The sequence below is a fragment of the Misgurnus anguillicaudatus genome, unplaced genomic scaffold, assembly GCF_027580225.2.
Source record: "Misgurnus anguillicaudatus unplaced genomic scaffold, ASM2758022v2 HiC_scaffold_33, whole genome shotgun sequence".
Lineage (NCBI taxonomy): Eukaryota > Metazoa > Chordata > Actinopteri > Cypriniformes > Cobitidae > Misgurnus > Misgurnus anguillicaudatus.
The window spans coordinates 3570353-3591469 of record NW_027395283.1 but is presented as its reverse complement, the minus strand read 5'-3'; the positions used below and the strand labels follow the sequence as shown (position 1 = coordinate 3591469).

General features: G+C 36.9%; 5 long non-coding RNA genes across 13 annotated transcripts; 3 read left to right on the top strand and 2 right to left on the bottom strand.

Annotated features, from left to right (window-relative positions):
- The first annotated feature begins 3935 nt into the window (after positions 1–3935).
- On the top strand, positions 3936–5179 carry LOC141363185 (uncharacterized). The gene is made up of 3 exons (XR_012368669.1): positions 3936–4404; positions 4947–5040; positions 5138–5179. It is a non-coding gene; the product is annotated as an uncharacterized lncRNA (long non-coding RNA).
- Positions 5180–9003: 3824 nt separating this feature from the next.
- Positions 9004–9813, top strand: LOC141363186 (uncharacterized). The gene is made up of 3 exons (XR_012368671.1): positions 9004–9099; positions 9189–9289; positions 9400–9813. It is a non-coding gene; the product is annotated as an uncharacterized lncRNA (long non-coding RNA).
- Positions 9286–11005, bottom strand: LOC129449282 (uncharacterized). The gene is made up of 3 exons (XR_012368668.1): positions 10479–11005; positions 9910–10046; positions 9286–9585 (listed from the first exon to the last, which is right to left on the bottom strand). It is a non-coding gene; the product is annotated as an uncharacterized lncRNA (long non-coding RNA).
- Positions 11006–12421: 1416 nt separating this feature from the next.
- On the top strand, positions 12422–13028 carry LOC141363294 (uncharacterized). The gene is made up of 3 exons (XR_012368859.1): positions 12422–12560; positions 12653–12830; positions 12922–13028. It is a non-coding gene; the product is annotated as an uncharacterized lncRNA (long non-coding RNA).
- A 2780-nt stretch (positions 13029–15808) lies between these two features.
- Positions 15809–20234, bottom strand: LOC129431161 (uncharacterized). Of its 9 annotated transcripts, none has more exons than XR_012368756.1 (9): positions 19665–20234; positions 19389–19461; positions 19118–19276; positions 18010–18180; positions 17811–17906; positions 17477–17564; positions 17281–17384; positions 16946–17048; positions 15809–15964 (listed from the first exon to the last, which is right to left on the bottom strand). It is a non-coding gene; the product is annotated as an uncharacterized lncRNA (long non-coding RNA). The 9 variants fall into 9 exon arrangements; XR_012368754.1 differs by having other exon boundaries at positions 15810–15964; positions 17477–17924; positions 19389–19520; positions 19665–19749; positions 19830–20234; XR_012368749.1 differs by having other exon boundaries at positions 15810–15964; positions 17811–17924; positions 19665–20220.
- Between the last annotated feature and the right edge of the window lie 883 nt (positions 20235–21117).

The following is a 21117-nucleotide window of genomic DNA, read 5'->3' as shown; positions in this document are numbered from 1 at the left end:
CCACATTATAAACTAGAGACAGTACGGTGAGTAGAGCTCATTTAAATAAATGTTTAAAGTAAATTCATGCAGTGTAATTTAAATCCTAGAATATAAATATTAGAAATAAATGTAAATTGATCTGCTGCTGTTATAGGCTGTGTATCCTTTAAACCCAACAAACAGAAAATATGAAGTGTACATGAACAACACTTGATGCTTTCTCAGATCAACACAATAAGAATTCAATCCAATGTCTGAGTCTGTTTACTAACTGTGATGTTGAGTTTGTTCACTCCAGGATTTAATACTGTGATCTTACTCTTCTTACACATTATATATGATGTTTGTTAATGGGGTTTGTTTGATAGGCCGACACCTCTATAGTTATGCACACTTGACTAGATGTTCATCTTAAACTCTTTTTATAGCAAATTGGTTTTTATTTCATGTTTTAAGCATTATTTATCAAATCATCAGAATACAGACAGAAATAACAACACAAACACAATATATACACAACAGATAAACACAGTGTACAGATGATAAATGATACAGATGAAGATTAGAAAAAAGAAGAGAAAGTCAACTCTTAAAATCTGATGGACACTTCACACAACTCTCTGTCGAGCTTTGACATTGATGCTGTTTCTCTTTATTTACACGACTGTCAACCTCCAGGACTTTTCAAATAAAGCATCACCTTCATTTTCTTACTGTTTGTGTGTGAACTCATAAAACTGTCAGTGTGTCATTATATTATACTACATACATATCAATACATTCATCTCTTACATTGACATCAAATATTCAGAGGAAATAGATGAAATGTGTTTTTGTATTGTTGTAGCTCATGTGTATGTGATAAACAGATTGTTGACATGTTTATTATGTTGAAGATTTCATTTCTATCACTGACTGACAGCACTAATAGTTTGTTTTTCTATCTCTTCATCTGACACTGATGATGATCTCATATCTGATTGTCTTTCTGTTTCTTCAGGATTTGATGGTGAATAAGAAGACACAATAGTGACATCACAACACAAAATCAACACAGACTGAAAACACAATTACACCTCACACTGATAACACTGGTTTATGACTGGTTTAATATCTCCCAACTAGTGAAGAAGGGCCAGCAGCGTCTGTTCTTTCTTCGCCGCCTAAAATGACTACTGCTTAGCACCTCCATCATGGTACAATTCTACAGAGCATTCATTGAGAGTGTGCTAACTTCCTCCCTTACGGTCTGGTTTGCCTCTGCGTCAGCCCGCGCAAAGGCCAGACTACAAAGAGTCATCCAGGCAGCAGAGAGGATTATTGGCTGTCCCCTGCCCTCTATTATGGACCTGCATAGCTCTGGGTCCATTAACAGAGCTGTGAAGATTGCGGCCGACCCCTCTCATCCTGCCAACAGTCTGTTTAATCTTCTACCCTCGGGAAAGCGGTATAGGGCTATTTTGCCCAAAACATCACGCCATCGCTACAGTTTTTTCCCCCATGCAATAGCCCTTCTAAATGACTCTTAACTTAAATTCATTTGCATGTTGTATGTTGTACTGTGTGTTGCCTGCATGGAGAATACCGAACCAATTTCCTAGTATTTGTATACATGGCGAAATTTCATTATTATTATTATTATTATTATTAAACCTTTATTTTACCAGGAAAGAAAGCACATTGAGATTAAAAATCTCTTTTGCAAGAGCGTCCTGGCCAAGATTAACAGATACAAGTACATTTGAGTATGAACAAAAAACATCAACAATACATACACATATACACACACATCAAAATTCCACTATCAATATAAAACTAGTTAAAACATCTACAGCCCGATGTTTCTTTTTCCAATTTATTTAAAAGTTTTTTAAAATTATCCAATGAAACCAGTGTCCTCAGATTTAAAATACTTTGCAAGCAATTCCAGGCAGAAGGAGCAGCAAACTTAAATGCCTTTTTCCCACATTCAGTACGTACCACTGGAACGGACAGTAAAAATATTTCTTGTGACCGGAGGCTATAGCTACAAGCATACATTTTACAAATATATGTACAAAGATAAGACGGAAGTAAACCCAGGATAGATTTATATATGAAAACATGCCAGTGTTCTTGTCTTCTGTCGGACAACGCAGACCAGCCAACCCGAGCATACAACACGCAGTGATGAGTGAGGGTTTTGAGATTTGTTATGAACCTCAATGCACCATGATAAACAGTATCAATAGCATGTAAACACTGTAAAGATGCATGCATATATATAACATCACCGTAATCCAGTACAGACATAAACGTCGCTTCAACAAGCCTCTTTTTTGCCTCAAAGGAAAAACAGGATTTAATTCTAAAATAAAAACCCAATTTCACTTTCAATCTTTTCACCAATTGTTCAACATGAGGGCTAAAAGAGAGAGCGTCATCGATTAAAATCCCCAGATACCTATACTGAGACACAAACTCAATTTCTGAACCTTGAGACGTAGTAATAGGCCGAAGATTATTCTTTGAGATTTGTTTGGATTTAGAAAACAACATAAACTTTGTTTTATCAACATTTAAAACTAATTTTAATTCAAATAAATTACGCTGAACGATATCAAATGCAAGCTGTAACTCCGAAAGAGCCTGATTGGGTGTGGATGCTGAACTATAAATAACTGTATCATCTGCATAGTAATGACACTGTACATTATGAACATTCTGAGCAATATTGTTTATATATATGGTAAATAAAAGTGGTCCAAGGACTGACCCCTGTGGTACTCCTTTAGTAACATTGAGCGAACCTGAGATGAATCCTTCTGCCTGTACACATTGAGTTCTGTTTAAAAGATAGTTATTAAACCAGCCGATTGTACGTTTAGATAGTCCAATATCTATAAGTCTTTGTAGCAGTAAAGTATGATCCACAGTATCAAATGCTTTTGATAGGTCGATAAATAAAGCTGCACAATGTTTCTTATTATCAACAGATTCAATAAAATCGTTTAAAACCTTTAAGGCTGCTGTAGTTGTACTATGTTGTTTTCTAAAGCCAGATTGAAAATCAGACAGGATGTTATTGAAAGACAAGAATTCTTTCAATTGATTATTGACAAATGTTTCAAGGACTTTGGCCAAGACTGACAGCTTGAAAATAGGTCGGTAATTATTTGGGTGTGTGGGATCTCCACCTTTGAACAGGGGAAGGACAAAAGCTGATTTCCATATAGGTGGAATTTCATTTAAGACAAGAGAAAGGTTAAAAATATAAGACAGAGGTGGGGCAATAAAATCAGCTGCTAGCTTTAAAAAGTAGGGTTCTAAATTATCAGGACCTGCCGATTTCGAAGTATCTAAAGATTTAAGGGCTTTGCACACTTCAGAGATGGCAATTGGTGAAAAGTTGAAAGAATGACTAGACAGTAAGCTCTCTGACTGAACAGTCAAAGGGTTCACATGAGCACCATTAACTGAATCAAACAAAAAACCAGAAGCTATGAAGTGTTCATTAAAACAATTAAGCATATTTACTTAATCAATGATTACATCAGAGCCCTTATTAATACATGATGGAAGTTCGATACCTGTACTATTTTTAGTTAATGATTTAAGACTTTTCCAAAATTTTGCTGGATTGTTTAAATTATTGGTTGTTTGTGTAAGGAAATGCTCAGCTTTAGCTTTCCTGACTGCAACTGTGCATGTGTTACGCAGTCTCCTAAAATCAAGCCAGTCTGAATTTAGATCGGTTTTTCTAGCTTTTGCCCATGCTAGGTTACGCTCATGAAGCATATTTGATAAAGGATGGGAAAACCATGCATTATGTCGACCCTTGACCCTGTACCTTTTAAAAGGAGCATGTTTGTTAAAGAGCACCTATTATGAGATACACGTTTTTAAACATCCTTTTGTGTGTAAGTGTGTATTAGTACATGCTAACGATATTCAAAAAGTACATACCTCAAAGAAAACGATGGCGCGAGTTATCGTCTCTAACGTTCGAGGACTACAAAAAACACTCGGATTGTAGGCAACAGTTTACTTCCTGGGATTGGTGACGTAGATAAGACCAACATTATCATAGTTCAGCCCTCTCTGCTTGGCTTGGGTACGCCCTCAAAGACGGGGGTGGAGAGCGCTGAGTCAGAAGAGAGCTAAAATGGCGGAGGTTGGGAGTCCCTGCTTTGACCCTGTTTGCAAACTCTTGTTTCATCATTTAAGCGATTAAATCTCTCAAGTAGACGCTGTCTCTTTAGATGCAAGGGCAAAATAGCACTTTATGGACTTAAACAGAGGACATCATGTTTAATACGGTTCCGGAAAAATCCAGTCAGAAGTTGTTCACGGAGTTTTCACAATAACTGCTTCTCATGAACCGAAGCTGCGCGACGTCTCCTCCTGAAAGTTGGATTACCGTGCACTTCTGGATCACAGGCTGTAAGTATTCATGTTTATTATTTGCCTTTACTGTAAGTTACGTTACCGGTAACCGGAGCTTAACATTATGTGCTTGTAGAGCTCAGATATAGATCTATATGTAACTTAGAGCTAAGCTTGCAAGCTAATTGTTTTGTGTTGTAATAATGTATTTCATAAACATATTTCGTACCATATTTACACACGTGTATGTTGAATTATGCAGACTATCGTTTTTATCGATGTTTATTTAGACATGTTTACAAACTTGCTAAGCTGTTCCAGCTAAACTGTTACCTGTAAAGTTTGTTCTCATGATAAAACTCAAGAAACTCAAAGTACAGATGATTTGTTTAACGTTATATGTATTTTACTGTTGTTTTTACTTGAAGCTTTCTTAGATTTTGAAACGAAGTAAACACGTAATGTGTGTTGCTAATGTTGGGCCATGTAATACATTAACGTTTTAATGAATAGTCTAACGATTTATAATCGTTGTACTCTATTGTTATAATATGTCTTTTTGACTGAATACATGTTTGTTTTATTTGTGTATATCCTAGATTCGCAGCTGGACACATCCTTCTACACTGTATGCAAACATGCAACATCATTACACACAGTACAAGGAGTCAGACTGGCATATGAGGAGCAAAGGTGTGTAACACATATGATGTATTTAGCTAGTGAAACCACTACCAGTCTTAAATGTATAACTGATGATGACAAAGTTTTTTTCTCTGCATAATCATAGGAACCCAGGCAGTAGCATCATTTCACAATGTTTCAATCACCTCACTTCCGGTGTGAGAACGCTGGCGCGCTTGTGCTGCCGCTTCACGCTGGTTACTCGTCGGTTTGTTGTTGTTTTGTTTTGTTTTGTTTGTTTGTCGGCTGATTCGTTTCTGGACATTTTCCTACTGGATATAATTTCTTTTTTTGGATATGCTTCTACTGCGAGTCTACATAAATGGACTATTTTCTGGACTGTTTTCACTCAATAAGAACTGTTTGACTGACCTGTTGTCTTTGGGATCCTGTCACGCTGATCGGCTGCGAGCCCTCTCCATTCCTTTGCATATCCTTGCGACATCTGATACTGTGAGTATTTACTCTCTTTATCAATTTGTTGTGTCATTCCTCGGTATGTTCGGGTAGCCGTCCCGTCCGTGGTTTGTGTGGATTGTAGAGTTGATATGGTTCTGGCTAACGTCAGTTAAACTGATAAGTTGTTGTGTGGGTCCCACCGGATTTTGGTCATGTCGACACGTATTAATATACATGTTTTGCTCATTGGTCTTTTTTTGTTGTTTCTGGCTGACGTTAATAAAGTAACGTTAAAGTCACCAGAGATGGCTCTGCAATTCTCTTCTGCCCAACTCAGAACATTAAAAAGTTCTACACGCTTGCCTTCGGATACTTATAAATGGTGTGAGCTGCTTGGAATTTTACGCCGACCTCGTTACATACACCGTTCACGAAAGAAACTTTGGACGTATCACTGCTCGTCTTCAAATAATATTCCGGTTATCTCTTCCAACACCTGCGCAACTAGAAAACTACAACAGGAAAACTGTATGATAAACTTCGAAAATCTGAGATCAGTATGCATCGACTCCGCCCTTGGACGTGCCAAAATTTCGTCATCAGAAATGCGATGTGCACTACTGAACACTCGCTCTTTAACGGATAAAGCATTGGTGCTAAATGACATTATCACGGACACAAATCTGGACATACTATTTTTGACAGAAACCTGGCAGGTGCCAAATGACCCTTTTAACTTAAACCTCTTAACCCCACCTGGGTACACACATTTCTCCCAACCTCGGCTCCATCGTAGAGGTGGGGGGCTGGCTGTAGTTTGTCGTGAAAATGTGAAAATATCTAGGCTTGAGTTTCATGACGTTGTATCTTTTGAATATCTTGCATTGAAAATGACTGGCATAACTTCTGTGGCTGTAATCTTAATCTATAGACCTCCAAAATTCAATTCAGACTTTTTCTCTGAGATTAGTGAGTTACTTACTCTTGTCTGTGCTAGTTATTCTTCTGTGATTTTCCTTGGTGATTTTAATATACATGAACACACTGTGCATTGTAATGAACTGATGTCTGTTTTGGATTGTTTCAGTCTAACTCAACATGTAACTTTTCCTACTCATGCCAAGGGTCATATACTAGATCTTGTATGTACATCTGGCTTAAGTAATATTCTTGTTAGTGGTACTGATTTTGCATTTTCAGACCACAAACTTCTAAATTTCAGTTTTACTTTTCCTACAACCACATTGCCTATGAAAAAAATGCTCACTTATCGTAAAATCTCTTCTGTGGTTCCATCTGTTATTTCTGATTCAATAAGGTCGTCTACTTTGTCAGACTGTTTTTTATCCAACTGTCCATCAGAAATTTGCAGTATTTATAATAATTCAATTTCCCAAATATTTGACAAACATGCTCCAGTTAAAACCAGACTGGTTCCATCTACACATGTTTCACCCTGGTTCACCCCGGAACTTCGAGCAATGAAAGCTATGGGACGTCGTTTGGAAAGACTGTACAGGAAAACTGGACTCATTGTGCACTCATTGGCTCTGAAGGAACATTTGCTTAAGTACCGTACAGCCCTTAATGCTGCAAGATCCTCATACTTCTCTTCCACTATCAAAAATTCTATGTGCAGACCCAAATCTCTGTTTGCTATGGTCAATAGGCTCACTAACTCTCCACAACATGTTATTTCTGGCTCTGAGACGATTGCGAATAATTTTTCTCATTTCTTTTCAGACAAGGTGAAGTCAATCACTGACTCTATTTCTAAAGACACCTCCTATACAACTGACTCAAATGCACGCTTGATGTCGATTGACGCAGTTCCCTCTACAAACTCTCTCACTGCTTTTACTCTCACCACTTCTGCTGCCATAGGTGATCTAATTGTGAAGTCTAATGCTACATCCTGCCAGCTAGACCCAATACCCACTGTTTTGCTTAAGAAGTGTGTTCCTGAGGTTGAACCTTTTATAACACATATAATAAACTGTAGTTTAATATCGGCCATCGTTCCAGCAGAATTAAAAATGGCTGCAGTGACCCCGATTCTCAAAAAACCAGGCCTCGACCATCTAAACATGAACAACTACAGGCCAATCTCAAATTTACCCTTCTTAAGCAAAATTCTGGAAAAAGTTGTGGCTTCACAGTTAAGATCTTATTTAAGCGAAAATGGCCTTTTTGAACCTTTTCAGTCAGGTTTTCGCACCTCACATAGTACAGAAACAGCCCTTCTTCGTGTGACTAATGATATTCTTAGGTCCATGGATTCAGGGTTAGTAAATATTCTTATTCTTCTCGATCTAAGCTCTGCTTTTGATACGGTCTGTCATGAAATACTTATCACCCGCCTATCTAATATCGGTATCACTGGTTCAGCTCTTTCCTGGCTCATTTCCTATATCAGCGACAGAAAATACTATATCACTATACAAGGGCATAAATCTGCCATTGCTCCAGTCTCACAGGGTGTTCCTCAAGGATCAGTTTTAGGTCCACTTTTGTTTATCATTTATATCTCTCCACTTGGTGACATCATACGCATGCATGGACTCCAGTTTCATTGCTATGCTGATGACATCCAAATCTATCTTACCACCAGCTCTGATAGGCTATCCCTGCCTGACTCACTCACAGCATGTATCAGGGACATAAAGCACTGGATGTCCTTGAATTTTCTAAAAATCAATAACAACAAAACTGAAATATTGGTGATTGGCACAACTACCTTGGTCAAAAGAATGGACCTGTCCATTGATATTGATGGGGTTCATGTTAAGCCTTCTTCAACCATCCGTAATCTTGGTGTCTTATTCGACTCCACTCTATCTTTTGCCTCTCATATTTCTTCTGTTGTTAAAAACTCATTTTTTCACCTCCGCAACATTGCCCGTCTTCGACCTTCTCTCACTTTAGGTGACGCTGAAATTTTAACCCATGCATTGATCACATCACGTCTGGACTATTGCAATGCACTGTTTCTTGGTCTGCCTAAAAAACTCATAGCAAGGTTACAGTATGTTCAAAACTCTGCAGCAAGAGTTCTCACCTCCACCAGGCGTTCTGCTCACATTACACCACTACTGCATGATCTTCACTGGCTACCTGTGGCGTCACGCATTCACTTTAAGATATTGCTTCTCACATTTAAGGCATTACATGGTCTTGCACCTCCATACCTGTCTGACCTTCTTTGCCCCTATTCTCCTGCCCGGCCCCTCAGATCATCTGAGCTTGGTCTTTTGTCCATTCCCCGGTTTCGTCTGACCACTGTAGGTGGTAGGTCCTTTAGTGTAAATGCACCCAAACTATGGAATTCCCTACCCCTTTCAATTCGTACAATAACAACCTTGTCTACCTTTAAGGCCCAACTTAAAACATATCTCTTCAGTAGTTATTATGGATAATGTTGTTGAATCTGATTTAATGTACTTGTATTGTGTTATGGTCTTATGTGTTGTATTGTATTGGTGGAGGTGTTAATGTACTGTATTATATTATGTGAAGCGGCCTTGAGCCATGGAAAGGCGCTATATAAATAAAACTTCTTCTTCTTCTTCTTCTTCACCATCATCAGTGGATGCCTTTGCCGTCCGTAGCCTGAGATTTCAGATTTGCAGCAAAAAATGTGACTTTCCCATTTATTGGAATGCTGTGCAGGTATTTCAGTATTTTAGTAACTGTCTTAAAATAAAGTACGGTAGTGTTTACTTTTAAAATAAATGTATTGCTTATTTATATTTTTACAGGTTATACCTTACAGCCGTCCATTACAACGTCACCAAGCCGTAACAAAAGCAGGAGAGGGAAAGTACAAGGCTATGTTCCCAAAACACACAACTGACATACTGTAAGCAGTAATGTTTTATTTCAAATACATTCATAATTAAAAACTTAATGTATGAAGCAGGGAAATAAATTATCAAAACAAAAGATTTATTGACTGCAATATTTGTACAGTTATGTGGATGATGTGATCAGGCTTGTGTTTGATGAGGTATTTGAAGATAAGCTGAAGGAAACCCCGATTCCAATGGACCTGGCATCACAGTTTGAGAGACCTTCAAAGGAGGACGTGATTGCATGCCATCTTCAGTGCAGGGGTCGTCGGAAGCCAACATTCCGATCAGGAAGCTCCAAGCATATCTGGAGAACAACACACGACAGGATGATAACCCTAAAGTGTCATCTTAAATAGCACCAGCTGACAAAGCTTTGATATGCCATTTATCTGAATAGATAGCTGTAAGAAGTGAATTGAACAATTTTTGAGAGAAGAGCACAATATGGTTACTAAAGTATGTTTATTTGTATATTGTTTAACATTTAAATATATATTTGTAATAAATAAAAAAAACTTTTGACTGACTACTATATTTTCTTTAAAGTTACATCTTTTGTTCTTTTGGGTACTTTGTTACTATAATAATACTTTAGTGTTATTTTGTTTAAAAATGTAATAAAACTTACTCTAGTCCTGAACCTCAAAGGCTTATAGTCGGTACAATAAATGTTCTGTGTGTAGGGATTTAGACAATTTGTGCAAAACCTGGATGATGAATCACGCAGGTAAGAGGCCCTGGAACCTGTTGCATTCTCCTTAAAACCTAATAAGTAAAAACATAGCACTTATAAGTAAGCTCTTTCATAATAAAGTTTACCATAGTAAAATAATGTAGAACTAACATTCATTGCAATGAATACTTTTTTTGTGCTACATTTGGTGTTTCCATATAGTTTGCACAATAAAATAGTATGTAAGCAGTCTTATAATAAAGTTTACTATAGTAAAATAATGTAGAAATTACCAAGTGAAATCGTTTAATAATCATTTCAACAAATACTTTCTATGTGCTACATTTGGTGTTTCCATATAGTTTGCACAGTAATATAGTATGTAAGCAGTCTTATAATACATTTTACTATAGTAAAATAATGTAGAAATTACCAAGTGAAATCGTTTAATAATCATTTCAACAAATACTTTCTATGTGCTACATTTGGTGTTTCCATATAGTTATGTAGTACGTTATAATTACCTTTTGGATGTTTTTGCAACACATTTTCGTCTTCGTTTAGCATTCTGGCAGAGCTAAGGACACCTAAAAAAGTTAAATCCAATCGCATTCATTGACGGAGATCGTTTATATCGTAACGGCCTTCTGAACTCTCTGGATCGACCTCGAAGTGGTAAGGCAGTACAGACACCATCGTTTATAGAGAAATATAACGCTTGTTTACGTTGCCTCTGAGGCCGTGACTCTCAGTCAGAACCGTGTGTCAACCCACACGTAGTCGGGGGCGTAACCTTTCAAACACACGACGAACCCAGCTGACCAATAACAGTTGAGTAGTCATCTGACCAATCCGATTATACTAGACATTTTGGGAGGCGGAGACAGGAACTAAACCGAGCGTTTTTCAGACAGTGGGAAATCGGTGAGGTATGTAAGCAATTTATAAGACTCACAGTGCATTAGTTCAAGTTTTAATAACATGTATGTACTATGGGATATTGCAATAACGTGCTAACGTGCCAATTTATTAGCATAATTGGGGCTCTTTAACTAAAGCATAAAATTTTGCATAAAAGAAATCCCAAGCTATTTCAAGGTCAGGAATTAAATTAATTTGTTCCCACTCCAAGTTACTCAAATCATGTAAAAATCCTTGTTCTGAGAAATGTTTCAAGTCACGCTTAGTTATGATGTTTGGTTTAGTTTTAGGAATTTTTGTGTTTCTTACTGTTGCGATGACACAATGGTCACTGATGTCATTCGCAAATATAGCAACCCAGTATCACGCTAAAGCGTGTATTAGACACGCTGGTCCACTAGAGGATGTCACGCTTTGCCTCCTCTAGGCGTGAAAATGACACACATTTATGAGGATGATAACCAATAGGGGGCGATAATTTCTTATTGCCAACAACTTCAACAAGAGAAGCGATGCAGTGATATTGCGTTCTCTGGAGCTCCATGGATAAGGCTTTCTTGGAAATTTGGTGATTAATGTTACTAAAATTGAGTAAATCCTGTGTTTATGTTAAGTCTTTGTTGCAATGTTAGCAATGTAATGTCACCGCTAAGGCAACAGACAAGTCAGTGCACGCGCTTGGTCAGAATCCAATTCGCTCATATTTAGGACATAATTGTTTGTTCAGGTGCGGTCATTTAAGAAATCCTAAAGTTGGTGCAGCATAACATTTAATTTGCGTGTGTGGACTATGGAGTTATCTATAGTGGTTTTTACGTTACTAAGGTCAGAAACATTATTGGATGACTGTTTGATAACCAGCTAATGTATTAATCACAGAAAGCTGCAGTGACTGCATTATATTATGTTGCTAAACAGTTGTTCTAGCGTTTTAAACCAGTAGTTTTATTAATTTCGCGCGGAATGCAGTTCGTTTAATAAGCTCTAAATGAAAAAATAACCGATTTAAGTAAATAATTGTGTTCATTGTAAATCTGCTCATCTAAACATACAAGGCGGAACCAATCGATCACAGAGAGCGATCGCTGCAGACACCGTCAGCAGCACTTACATTCAGATTACAATAATATTTCACATTATAAGTGTTTTTATATCAAATAAATGCAGCCTTGGTGAGCAGAATAGATTTATTTAATTATTTAATATTATTTATATAATATAATTAGGCTAGTTTGTGCAGCTACATTTATGTCAATTGATCGTTAGAAGGGATTAAAATTGATTGTGTTATGTTCTGTAATTGTTGTTAATAAATCTGTCAGAAGAAAGTGTGTAAAAGTTTGACTACAGTAACCATATCTAACCAAGCTTCAAGTACCAAGATAATTATTTCATTTATTTCTCTGAATTCAGATCAACTGTTCATTTATGCAGTTTATGCTTTATTTATAGGTAGCATAACTGTTACCTTTTTTTTTTTACAGTTCTATATAGTGCATATATAATATGACAAACCTAGGAGACTTTGCTGTAAGAGAATTAATCATGTTTTTGTTTTCTTTTCTCAGGTCCGGTCAGTACCCACCACCCTTCCCTGTTAACAACACCCACAGTTTATGCTTTTTCTTAGAAAACCAACAGCTCTTAAGAGCCACTTCAATAATCAACTCACTCACTCTCCTCAAGTAAGTATTGCTTTTTAATTTTATAATCTTGCCCTGCTTTGTACTTCTCAAAGTCTCTTTCACTCTCTCCCGTTTACTCTTATTTTTATTAGAAATGCCAGGCCAGGGGTCAACAACTAGAAAGTGTGTGGTCTGCCATACACAACTAAATGTAGCTTGCAAAACCTGCAACACATGCAAGGTAGAGCAGCCACATAAGCTTCGGGTAAAAAAGAACTGAAGAAATTTGATCAGAAGCGGGAGAGCTGGGTGCATGATGAAGATATGCTGGTATGAAATTGCGATTATTGTTTTATATACATACATACATACAACATATATATGTTATTTTGCGTGTTTGTTATGTTTTGTATTTGTCAAGGCCTGGAAGAAAACCAAATGCTTGGGGGTCTGAGGTTTTGACACCCCGTTGTCACTTGACTGAGACATCCATTACATGCTTGGAAAGATTAAAGAACCTATTCAAGGTAAGAAATAAAAAATAATATTAAAAATTACAGGTAAAAATGTGGTGCCTTCTCTCAACTAATGTAGTACTCAGATTGTGATTGATGCTTTTAGTTTACAACTGACGTGCGTGTGTGTGTGTGTGTGTGTGTGTGTGTGTGTGTGTGTGTGTGTGTGTGTGTGTGTGTCACATTTGTCAAGTGTTGAATGCATGCTCGAAAGTGACCCATGCAATTTTAAGGGATAGTTTACCCAAATAATTAACATTGTCATTATTTTCTTATTCTGACATTGTTCTAAACCAGTATGAATTCCCTTTGTCTATTGAATACAAAATATATTTTGATAATGTATGATGATGTTGCTCATTGACTTCCATAGTAGTTAAAACAAATACTATGAAAGTCACTGAGTACTGTCAACTGCATCCTTGCCATCCTTGCTCATCAAATTATCATCTTTAGCATTCAAAGGACTAAAGATACTCATATAGGTTTAAAATAATGAGTGAGTAAATGATGACAGTGTGAATTATTCTTTTAACCCATCTTAGTGAGTAGTAAACACACACACACACACTGAACAGTGGGCAGCTATCACTGCAGCTACAACTGCTCTCAAGTGTTGGGAGAGGTTAAAAGCTAGCTAGCTTTATGTAGCTGATCATGTTTAAGTATCAATAAAATAACATTAATAACTCCATCTGCTTGGTTGTCAGTTTGTGATGGCCATTGATGCAGCCACACATTAGAGCGGTAACTACATGACATTACATTCACATTTCTGTTTACATAATTTGTTTCTTTAGTATTTAATGCAATATTTGTTACAGATCACTTCATATTATAGGACCATAAATGAAAATGACAGACACAGTTGTTTTGTTTAAGTTTATTTTTCATTTGCATTCTTTCTTACCACCAACTAGTTTGGGTGCACACTTTCTAGTTGGTGGTTTATTTCCTTTTTGCTAATATTTATTTCTTTGAGTTTAAGTTACCTGTATGAGGAGTGGAGACGTGTTGCTGCTTAGTGCTGTGTGGACAGGCCCGTCGCGACAAGGCAAGCAAACCAAGCAATTGCTTGGGGCCCCGGAATTTTCTGGGGCCCCAAGACAACGACTGGTTGAGAATAAATGCAACGACAAACTGTGTCCCTTTGATAGTCAATGCAATGCAGTAAAGTGCAATGACACTGTTATTATCGGAATCCCCCTCAAGGGGGCCCCCTCTCAGTACTAGTCGCTGACAACAGACAGCCAGCCAACCATGTGATCTCTGCTGCCGGCAAAATACAAAACTTCGGCAGTCATCATGAAGCGGATTTATGCTTCTGGAAGCCAGAAAAGAAAGAAGAGAAAGGAAGAGGAGTATAAGAAAGAACAAGATAGTGGTAAGTAATAATTTACATTGGATGAAATAGCTCTACTTGTCTTGTGCAAATGATGTAATTTTGCAGCAGGTAGGCAGTAGCAAAAATCTGTTTATGTTAGCTATACCTGCCTGACGGCAAATGCTGCTTGTAACGAACAGTTAGTCAACTTTTTTCTCGAACAAACAGAATATGGTTACATACTGTAATATGTTTTTAACGAGATAAGGAAGACGCAGATCTATTTCAAAATCGCTGTTTAATTCTGGGACGTTGCTGTAGCTTTGTAATAATGAAAGTGCTAATGAAACGAACTATTCCACACCGTGATAATCTTTTTAACAAAAAACAGTTACTTTATTCTGTGTAGCAATGTTTACACTGTTACAAGTACAGTATCAGGACAACCCATATGTTTCACTGGTACTGTTTATTAACTATTTAACAAAGTATTATAATCATTTGTTGCAACTTTGTCTATGTTTATAGACACTTTATAAACCAACTACGTTAGTAACCCTTTACAAAGTGTTAGGACTATTTGGTCCGTCTATCTATGTAATGTTTATAGATGTTTTAAAAATGGTTTCTTAAAGATCTACAAGCATTTTTAATCATTACCCGATACCTAATATATTATATGATAGATATATGTGTTACAATAAACTGTTAATTTACAACACTACTAATAATTAGTCAATTAATTATAATTTCATTGTTTGTTAACAGTAAAAAGACTGTTTGCTAACAGCTAAATGACAATTAAAGATTAATTAACTATCAATTTACCATCTTTATATGATTGTTTTTATAAAGTGTTACCATCTTTTCTTTCTCTCTCAAGGTGCTTTGCTTAAATTTCTCAGCGCGCAGGCTCTTCCTAAAGATACATCCACTGATGAAGGTAGAGTGAATTTCTCTCACTGAGCTGAGCTGTATATAGTGACCTCTTTCAAAATGCTAACAGTGAAATGGTGAAATGTACTTAACAGGTAAATTCAGATTTATTTTTTCAATTATTTTCCCAGCTAGATCCATCAACGTCATCCTCAACATCAACAGATGCATCACTTCTCAGTGCTGATGTTTCTTCTATAGCACAAGGTACCACAAGCTCTATAATTATAGCTGATATCATGCCTAGCCCAAAGTTTAAACTGACTGTGTGCTGTCATATTGTTAGAAAAAAAAACAGTGCAAATCACTATTGAATTCCCACCAAACTGTGTAAGTAAACATTAAACTGTAAACCTTAAACTGTATGGCTATGCTGTGGTTCCTGTAGGCGTGCGTGGGGGGGGCCTCCATGTCCATTTTGCTTGGGGCCCCCAAATTCCTTCAAACGGCCCTGATAGAAACCAATGGCATGCATCATTGCAAGATGGTAATAAAAGTTGGCCTCTTACCACTGTTTTTGCCTGAAGACATTTCTGAAATAATTTTCCTGATGTTCCTAGCCAGGCTTCTGAGATAGGTGCAGTGCAGTGGTGTCTCATCTCCCTCATCACAATGATCTTTGCTTCTTGAAGGGGCACTTTTGACATGTATACATCAAAAAATCTTCTTGGTGAGGGTGTTGCTGGATTCTGAAGTCACACAAATAACAACATCTTAAACACAATTTTGACTGGTATATTCTGAAAAGCAGGCAAAACAAAAGCAGTGCATGTACAGCCCATAATCTGGTGCAGGGCGCAAAATATTTGATTCAGAAATTTGGCTATGAGAGGTTAAAAAGAAACACTCACACAGTAAAGATTGTCTCCCATTATCTTTATATCTATATAAGAACAACTTCTTATGCTGCTTATGAGCCTTTAAATAATTCTCCTTATATCACATGTGGTGTAAGCCTGCTGAAGACCTAGTTTCAACATCACCCTAATGAAAAATAATGGACTAAATCTTCAGAGTAGCAGTAAAATTAAAATGAATACTGTAATTGTGTCACTCAATAATTTAAAAGTACAGACAAAAAATATTATGTTTGTTCTTTATCTGTTGTTTCTCTCAAAAGCACTTTTGGTGCAAAAGCACATTTGGTGCAATGAGGCACGACGCAAACTGGATGCTCCGCAGGTGTGCATTATTTTCAAATAATTCAAAGGACTGGAGTCAATTATTCCTCTTATACCACAGTTACCACAAACATTGCTCTGGTGACTATTTTTAAGACATTTGACAAGTTAGGTGTGCAGTTATCAGAAATTAATGCATACCCACAGAACATTTCTCAGCCAATCAGAATACAGCATTCAACATACCCCTGGTATAACTGCAATCAATAAAAATGACTATGGGGCAGTTTCCCGGACAGGGATTAGACTAGTCCTAGACTTAAACACTTTTAAGAGCTCTCCAAACTGAAAACAACTTTCACTTACAGATCTTAAAATACATCAGGGCCCTTTGTTTTACTTCAAGATGCACACAGGTAATGTTTTTAGTAAGGCATGTTGTTTTAAAACTAGTTATATTTCCTAATTAAACTAAGGCCTAGTCCTGGATTAAGCTAATCCTGGTCCGGGAAACCGCCCCTAAATGTTTTAGATGAGTTATCAACATACCAGTGTGATTATAAAGGCTGGCTTTTCGATGAAGACTAAGAAACATTTGTTCAATTCATTTCTGAAGGTTGTGTAGGTCATCACATCTGGTACCTACCAAATCCTAAAGCAAAAAAACTAATACAAGTAAATGATTATGATGTCTTTTAGACTGTACATGTCCCAAATCAAATTAATGTCTCAAAGGAGTTTACAAGGACACAAGTTTATTGCGATTAAAACAGGACATACCTTTACTTAAATACTTATACATGGCAAAGATTCTCAGTTACAAAATTGATTATCACACTGCAATATTGTAAACCAATTTCAATAATGTCCATAAAATACATTACCACCAGTAGCCTTTTGTCTGACATCTTGTACCCACTGATTCACAATGTTCTCAGGACACCCCAGTTCACTGCTCAAATCTTCCCGTCTCTGAGACTCAGCCTTTCTGAAAGAATGCCATAAAAATATGTTTGTCCTTGCAATCTTTAAAAGTGAGAAAAATCTTTGTGTCTATATAACTCAGTCATAATATAAGACCTTGATGTATCTGCTGGATAATGCTGAAGGCCTTCTTGCTTCCGTTGGTTCCACCCAATAGCATGGACAGTTAGCATGTCATTCCTGGCTATTAACAAGACATGTATGTGATGAAGGAAGAAAGGTCCCATTAATGCTTGTCGTATTTCAATTAATCCAGAAACTGACAATTGAGTTTAAAATTTAAGAGAGAACTACATGCCAATTTTTTATGTACTTTGAACAGTTACAGCTTACTCTTATGCAATCCCAAAGTACTAGACAGAAAGAATAAAAAAGTGAAAAAATAAAGACAGGTTTCCTAAAATATTATAAATAGGCATCAATTAGATACTTGGTTGTGAGGCCACAACGAGACAGGTAGCTGTTGACCATTTCGACCTCCTCAACTGCAGTTGTACCAGCACCTTCCTGATTTTTGCCAGATTATCTAACAAATGTGTGACACCTATATTACAACCATAAACAGTTACAGTGTATTAATAAGTAATACAAATACAGTTTCAAATGGTACGATAAAGAATATGCATTACCTGACACTTGGTTGAATGAGCCTTGGCATGCATGACAGAAAGGAAAGGTCTCATCTACAGTAAAGGTCTGAGTTCCAACATGGAGACTGACGCCTTCTCAAGGTATGGCCAATACTTGCAAGCAATATCTGTTCAAAAGAACTCTCCGTTTGTGGCTGCTTGAAGCTCCTTCTGCAGGTATAGGTGGATAAGAAAATATTACTCCCCGGCACATTAAGAGCTTTGAGTAGCACTCCGTGTCTGCAAACAACCACCTCAAGGCCCTTTTCATCAAGTTTGCTTACTTTTCTGTTAGTTTCAAATTACATCACACCAACAGGCATCTTTATAATGATTGTAGACAATAAAGGTTTACTTTTAAACTAAAGGTTTTTCAGGATTCATGGAGCATTAAAAAGTTAATCTTCTGCTTTCTCTACTCCAGGTACACAAACTAGTTGAAAGTCAGGGTGACAAATTGATATGTAATAATGAATGACCAAGCTATTAAACTAGCCACTTCGGGTGCCAGCACACATTCCCATATCCAAATGATTATTTTTGTAAAACGCACACCTAACCTGTCAAATGTCTTAAAATACCCAAAGCAATGTTTGTGGTAACTGTGGTATAAGCAGAATAATTGACTCCAGTCCTTTAAATTATGTAAGGAATAATTGACGACGGGCCATTGAATTATAAGAAAATAATGCACACCAAGGTGGTAATGCGGCACGACGCGAAGCGCAGGTGTGCATTATTTTCAAATAATTTAAAGGACTGGAGTCAATTATTCCGCTTATACCACGGTTACCAAAAATTTTGCTCTGGTGCCTATTTTTAAGACATTTGAAAAGTTAGGTGTGCGGTTTACAGAAAAATAATCAACACCCATAGAACATTTCTCAGCCAATCAGAATGCAGCATTCAACAGACCCGTGGTATAATTGAAAATAATGCACACCTGCTGCGTAGCAGCCCACTGTCAAATATTCCTTACGTATTATATAAGCTCACAACAGCTGGGATACATTAACTACTTAATAAAGCAAAAATTACACATTTCAAATGATGGATTTAAATCAAAAAGTTTCTTTTTCCTTAAAACTACAAGAGTAAAAGAACTAACTCTTTTGACAGACGGAATCTGTAGGTTTTTCTGTTGCCATCTGCACAAAGAGCGAGCATTGTTGGGTGTACATGCCGGGCAGGTGAAGTGCCCTACACTGGATGTTTGCATGATCACAAGTGCAGAAATGTGGAGGTCTCACTGTAGGCAATAAACAGACTGAAAAGAGAAGTTCAATAATTTGTGAGAAAGCATTAACAATGGGCACAGTAATATAGCTTAGAAAAAATGAGGCTGACGAATCACAAATAATCTGGTAGAACATGGCTACCTGTAGCTGAAGCTTTGTATCTCTTCACTTCTGCTGCTTTTTAGTAGTGGACGTCCTTCAGCATTTTCTCCACCTATCGGACATTAAATGTACTCCCTTAATGGCTGTTGCTTTGCACTTGGGTTCCTTTGCCTTGCATAAAAGAAAGTGTGCCTTGTATGGTAATACTGAAATACAGCCAACTCTTGAGCAGTTCACACAATTATTGCCCTCTAAATTGTACACTTTAGAATTATCACAATACTGCAAGAACACAATCTCAACAAATATACTCACCTTGATTTGAGCAAGAAGCATGTCTGCTATGAAAATAACACCCTTTGCTCTCCCTCTGTCTTGCTCAGCAGCCATTTCAACAATACTACATTGGTCAGACAAAGAGGCATAGGATAAGTGTTTTGGACAGTGAGAGAGAGAGTAAAATGAATAAAATTACAATACTTGAAAACAGAGAAGCTTGCGAAAGAGTGAGTAAGTGACCCTTTTACTGTTTGTACACAATGATGACGTGGCAACGTATGCGCACGCAGTTTGGCAACGGAAGCACGGCAAGAATCAGCAGTGAAGCAACACAGACAGAGAAAGTTAGTTTAAAAAGTTGACTTATCTTCTACAAAGTTACCAGATCCGTGTACTATAGTGGAGTGGATAGAAGACGTTAGAAGATGGCCAAATACTAAACGTATATCATATTAGTGCAACCAAATGCTACAACCAGACGTTTGATGTGGGGAAATCGTTTTAATAAACTTTCTGAGTTGCTTACACGTTAGAACCACTGGGAAATAACATCACTTCCGCTGCCAAAATGCGCACGCAGGCTATTTGATCACGTAGGCTGTAAAAGGGTCTATTGAAGTGGCTCTTAAAAGAGCCGTTGGTTTTCTAAGAAAAAGCATAAACTGTGGGTGATGTTAACAGGGAAGGGTGGTGGGTACTGACCGGACCTGAGAAAAGAAAACAAAAACATGATTAATTCTCTTACATTTATCAGATGCATTTAACCAACGTGACTTTCAGTTTACACTTTTTTTCTGTACCCAATTATCTATAATTTTTTTACCATAATTTGCAGTAAAACCACAGTAAAAATAAAATCAACCATGGTTTATTAATAAATAAAAAATAATCATGCTCTTACAACAGCATATAGAAGTGCATTTTAGTAACCACAAACTTTACCATGATTTAAAATAATATGGTTACCACAGTTTCACTCCAGCATTACTATAATGTTATTGTAGTAGAACCATGGTTACAAAACCTTGGTTTGAAATAAGATATGCAGTTTTACCATAATAAAACCAATGCATGTTTCAAGGTTACAAAAAATCCCTTAATCAGTCGGAGGTAACAGTGACTCACTGAGGAGAATGTTCTGGAAACAAAACAATATTAATTTCACAATAGCTCTAAGTTAATACAAGTCATGTGTTTAAAGTCATGTTCAGTTAAAAGACAATTATTATTATAGGGTAAGTTGGCAGAATTTCAACCCACTTTGTGTTGTTACAATGTCTGTAATTTGAAAATGAACCATTTGGATGATGCAAAACATCATTTTGGCAAAGAATTGTGGATAAAAAAATGGGAATAAATCAGCACAATTAACTCAAGAATAAAGAGGAAACATTTTCTGTTCAAATGTTAGCATCTATTGTATTTGTAACAATATAAAGTGGGTTAAAAATCGGCAAACTTGCGCTTTGGGGCAGTAATTACAATATTA